Below are 5496 nucleotides of genomic sequence, written 5' to 3'. Positions count from 1 at the left end.
ATCCCATCCCTGCCGGAACCAGGACACCTTCCAACCCCGACAATTCTGTGATACTGTGTGATTCTGTGAAGGACAATATGCTAGTGAAGAAATGGCTGAAATTTTCAGAGCATGTTCAGAAATGTAGAAATATGTTTAACCAGTGGTGGGGTTGTTTGTCTAAAGAATTTAAATTTATCAGAAATGTCAATCAATAGCTTATGGTTTTGTAAATTCTAACTAATAATAACTGTTGCTATGGACAGACCAGAGTCCACTTCAGCCCTCAGTGATGACAGCAAAGGATTTAATACCATTAGAGCATGACTAGGCCCTAAGGAGCACATTCAGATGGCCTATAATCCACTTAACTCCCCATGCTTACTCAGTGGAGAAAGCCAAGCACCTCTTAAGGCTTCTGAGGTATGGTTCAGAGGATCGAAGTAAGCTAAGGATGGAGATGTTGAAAAACAGCTGACAGGAAACACTAGGCACAGGCACTCATGGGATTTAGGATGCTTGATTACCGCCTTGGTGTGTAGGCACCTTGCCATTTAGTTTGCATGCATGTTTCTGCAGACTGCCAGTGCTTGAAAAAAGTCTTCCTTTAGTTGTAAATGACAGGGACTTCTGTTTTGGAGCTGCTGTACCAGGGTTGTAGCCCTGCTCTTCCACGTGCCTGGGTTGTCAGTTGCTTCCTCATAGTTATAGAAAAGTTAATCATTTTCATAACTTTTCATAAAAGAAATGCACACTCCCACATTCAGTGCAATCTCACTGACCACTTGAATGTTTCCAGAATATTTGCAACAGACACCTTTTAAATTAAAAGTTCTTATAATTGCTTTTAATACAGACTTGGATCCCTTCTTCTGTGTATCTAATAAAGATCTTTTGGACTAAAAAACTGGGAACAAAGACAGACCAGGGAGGTTTTTAAAAGTAGAAAGCCTAATATGTAAACAAAATTTACATCTCTGGAAAAAGAGACAATTCTCTTAAGGACTGCAATGGAGACATTCATTGTTGGTCTCAGAACTGAATTGGCTAAACTTCAAGAAACAAAAGAGGCTCCAAATCTGGTAAAGTGACTACTCATCCTGCATTCCCCCAACAAACTGCCCCCCTGAATTCAGAGCAATTTTCCAAAGGAAGGAGCAGAGGAAGAGAAAGTTTGTCAGAGGTTACATAGGGAATTTGCAGCAGAGCCAGGAATGGAGTTAGCTGCTTGCTAAGGAGTTAGATGCAGGTCCTATCCATTAGACCACAGCAATCTCCATATTTAGTGAGACCAAGAGTAAAAGCAGACAAATAACATCCATCTCCTCACCTTCCTAATGGCACTGAGATTTCCAGATGAAAAGTATGACATGCTGAAAACATTACTTGCCATCATTTTCAGAGATGAAACTGTGCAGGTTTCTGCCCCAGCTAAGGATTAAAAACACAGTACACCATTGTTTCAGCTGCATTGTATTTTACTGAGTTTTATGCATACATTTTCGCTGTGTTAGGTAGGCCTCCTGTCTTCTCCTCGCACTGCCACGTATCTGTAATGGAAACCAGAAACCATAATCCAACAGTCTAAGGCCCGCCTTAGCCTAATGATCCCCATTGGCTTGTGCCACTAAATATTTAGAGCCAGCCAATAGTAAATACTGGGGAGAGGGATTTAGGTGGAATTTAACGTTGTGTGAACACAGTCTCAAGTGATGATCTGAAAAAAAAGTTAAAAAATATGTCTCCTGCTGTGGTGAAGATAGCTTTGGAGGCCTGAACCCATGCCATCATTTTGAAACAAAACTAAGTCAGTGACAGCAATAAAAAAGGGGTTAAAAAGAGCTAAGCTCTTCCAAACCTGTATGTAACTTTAAACCGAATATTAACAGAAAAAAGCCCTAACATTTAAGTTGGCGCTTAACTCTAGTTAATGAGGAGTTCAGATTTCCATTCAAACCCGCTTTTTCTGTTGCTTGTAATTTTCTCAAATAAACTCCATTTTGGGCTGAAATTTTCCATGCTTGAGATTTTTTTTGGAAAGTTTATACAAAGTCAGTTAAACAGTTTATTTATGTTAGCACTGAAAACAAAAAAAGCCACACAAAAAAATTTCCGTGTATGTTCTGATGAGACATTTTCTGCTCAATGAACTCAAAATCAGCCAGAGTAAGGAATTTCCAAATTTTTCTTGTACGTATCATTGATCTCAACCAGTCTCAGAAAAAAATAACAACAAACAAACACAAAAACCTCAAGCCAAATTTGGACATTAACAGATTTAGTGTTATAAGTCTTTCAAATTTCGTTTTCAGGATGTAACTTAGGTACTTTCTGTTTTTCAAGATGTAGTTTGAAAATTTATGAATACTTAGAGTGGAATCATCACCACTAGCCTAATGCTTGTTGGATATGTTCACACAGCTCTGAAAGGCAGTTTTAAAAGTGCCTATTAGCATAACATACTTTATATCTTGCCTTTATGGCTGTATTTTGAACTGTATGTTTTTTTAAACCAACTGAGTTAAACTTATCTAAGAGTGTGCCAACCAGCCTTCTGGACCTGACAAACTGAATCCACTTGTAGAGGATGTGCTTTGGCTGCACCAGTCTGCTAGCTGTCTTGTAAGCCCATGAATCTAGTTTTAATTATCTTAAGGCCACTGATTTCAATTGGAAAAGATAAGGTCCAGTGGTGCAAGTTCTCTGAAGTCCTACTCTCAGAAGCAACAAGTCCTCCCGTGTGTCAATAATTTGTCTTGAAGGTTGTATACAAAGTCAGTGTATACACAGTTCAGTGTGGTCTTTTCTGGAGAAGCAAATAAGTTTTTTGGTCCAATTCATTAAAATACCTAAACACATGCATAACTACATATATATTTATTTTTTTTTTTACATGTATGTATACATATACAGATAAAAAGTATATATGTTAATTGGCTAAACATACTTGATTGAAAGTAGTTGTTTTCTTGCTGACATGAGGTCAAGAAAAAGATGCCAAAATATAGTCTAGCAGAGATCTTGGTACAGCAAAACACAAGACAGTAGCTAAGTAAAACACTTTGAATATGTGTGACATTTCTCAATGCAGACAACCAACCAAAGCAAACTAAGTCAATTTCCCCACTGGCAATGTGCAATGTCCTTTGTTTAATTCACCACTAACACTTTTGTTATTAATGGTTGGGTATGTTCAGCATGCTTGTAAAGAATGTATTTCAATCCCTCTGATGAACAGTCTATACATATACTAAATAGCTTATTTCCACTGAGAAATCTTGATAGTTTGTAACAACCAAAAAAGAAAAAAAAAGGGGGGGGGGGCGGGGAATAAGAGGTCATTACTTACAACCTCCAGCAGTCAGGAAGAGTTCACTTCCTTTCTGTTGTACTTTCTTTCTGCAGGCATGTCATTTCTGGGAGAAAAAAAATCACAAACAATATTCTCATGAATGAAAATTCTGTACTTTATTGTAGACTAGTCTGTATGAAGCTTCTCTTTTTCTCTCATATACACCATGATTAAAGCCTCCTTTTACCAGTGGGAATACTGAACAGAAATATCACACTGGACACAATTCACAAATGAAGTTACTGGGTCACAGTTACAGAGAGCACATCGGTGGGGGTATTACTGCTATATAAACTCACAACCTTGGCACTAGTTCAGTTAAATACTTAAGCACACATGCAGCATAAGCACAGGCATTTTTGCTCAACTTTTCTGCTCATGCTGATACTCTAGGAGTCTTATTACAGTATGTCTCTGAGCAGTTTGGAAGAAGAGAAAACAACAGGGAATGGTGCTGCCTTTGTGTAACCTGCTTTCACAGTACAAGTAAATGATGTTTGGCAAGATCTGATGTGAGGGAACGTATTAACTCAAAACACAAAAAGCTCCTGTAAAAAAATCCATATCAACATATTTTGCTGCCTTCAGAGAAAAAAAAAAAAGAAAAAAACAGGCAGACTGTCTGAACCACAGACTCCCCTCAGTCTCTGAAGCTCACAGACACACACTTTGTACAAATATATGATCTTATATACAGACACAGAGATAGTCCCCCCCCTTTCCCCTACTACATTGCTGCCATACTTACTCAGAAAGGGAGTATGTAAGCTCTACGTAGTAAATACAGACACTATAACATATCTTGGCACACACGATACTGATTGCTGGCACAGACAAACATGAGGATGTGCACATTATTCCTGAAGCCAAGAAGTGAATAATGCATTAAGATGAAGCATAAAACCACCATATTCTCTTTACATTAATACTACTTGACACTTCCAAAGGGACCTTGAATCCAGGAAACCAAAGCTTTCTCCAAACAAAACAAAGACTCTAAGTCACTCATGTTTTCTTGATAAGCACCACTAGCTCCATTGTACAGACAGGAAAACTGAGGAGCGTGGAAGTCAGAGTAACTTTTCCCTCTCGGTGTGAGCAAGCAAACAGCAGGGCTGGAAATAGAAGATTAGACTACTAATTCTTCATTCAATCTCATCCCTACAAGACAATCTCACATGACTAGCTGAATGCAGATCTGAAGCAGTGTAATGCAGAATGGTTACCTTCTATGTCGCAGAGCATACCCAAACAGGTGGCAAACATCATGGGCAGCAGCAGGAGTAGTGAGTAGGAGGAGGGCATAGGAATTTTGCCAATGAATTGGCCAGTCCTGGATCCACAAAGCTTCCTTTATTCTGCAGTTCCTCCCACTCTATATCAGCCTCTGCCAGGGTCTGAATTAGAAGAGGAAACACCTCTCTTACAGGGTTGTGAAAGCTCAAAGGATCAGGGAGGGGACAGGGAAGGAATGCACCCTACATGCAGGGACCACTTTGCTCAACTCTGCCCGTCTAAACTGCACAACTTCCTGACGGTTCACTATAACCATACTCTGCTTTCTCCCCTCAACTGCCCTGGAAGCACCAGCTTCTATTCATTCAATTAGCTTCTCACATGTCATTACACAAGTCTTACATGGTAGAAGGTGCAGCATTTTTAGTAACCAGAAGAAATACAGGTGACTATGAAAAAAAAATGTGTAACAGCACAAAAACTTTTAATAAATAGCATTTTCCAGCAACAAAATATGAACAGTTTTCTTTCTCTCTTGATCAGTTTTATTCTGTATCACAATTTACAGGTTGTAAAATACAGTAATATATCTAAATGGGTGTTTAAAATTCTTTATTGACCCAGTCCAGTTGATATCAGAAATTTCCTTCTTTACTTCACCTCCTTTCCTGCCAAAGATTCTCCACATTGCAGCCTGAATCAGGAGTGGGAGAGGTAAAACTGCCAGGTCAGCATTTACTGCAATGGCAGAAACAGTGTGCTGGTAGCAAAGATGGTATTAGAAAATCCGGAGTTCAGGTGGAAGAGGGTTAGTATTTTTCATGGTGAACGACTGCCTTGTATTTCTCTGCACAATATTGAAAAATATTGCCATATTTAAAAGTAACAGATTTCAGCAGATAGTACTTATTTACAAAACGTCATTCTGC

General features: G+C 38.8%; 1 long non-coding RNA gene across 1 annotated transcript; it reads right to left on the bottom strand.

Annotated features, from left to right (window-relative positions):
• Positions 1-1464: 1464 nt before the first annotated feature.
• LOC309678340 lies at positions 1465-4638 on the bottom strand. The gene is made up of 3 exons (XR_014269744.1): positions 4558-4638; positions 3329-3395; positions 1465-1529 (listed from the first exon to the last, which is right to left on the bottom strand). It is a non-coding gene; the product is annotated as an uncharacterized lncRNA (long non-coding RNA).
• Between the last annotated feature and the right edge of the window lie 858 nt (positions 4639-5496).

The sequence above is a fragment of the Vanellus vanellus genome (assembly GCF_965231255.1).
Source record: "Vanellus vanellus genome assembly, chromosome: 1".
Lineage (NCBI taxonomy): Eukaryota > Metazoa > Chordata > Aves > Charadriiformes > Charadriidae > Vanellus > Vanellus vanellus.
This window is presented reverse-complemented; position numbering and strand designations above follow the sequence as displayed.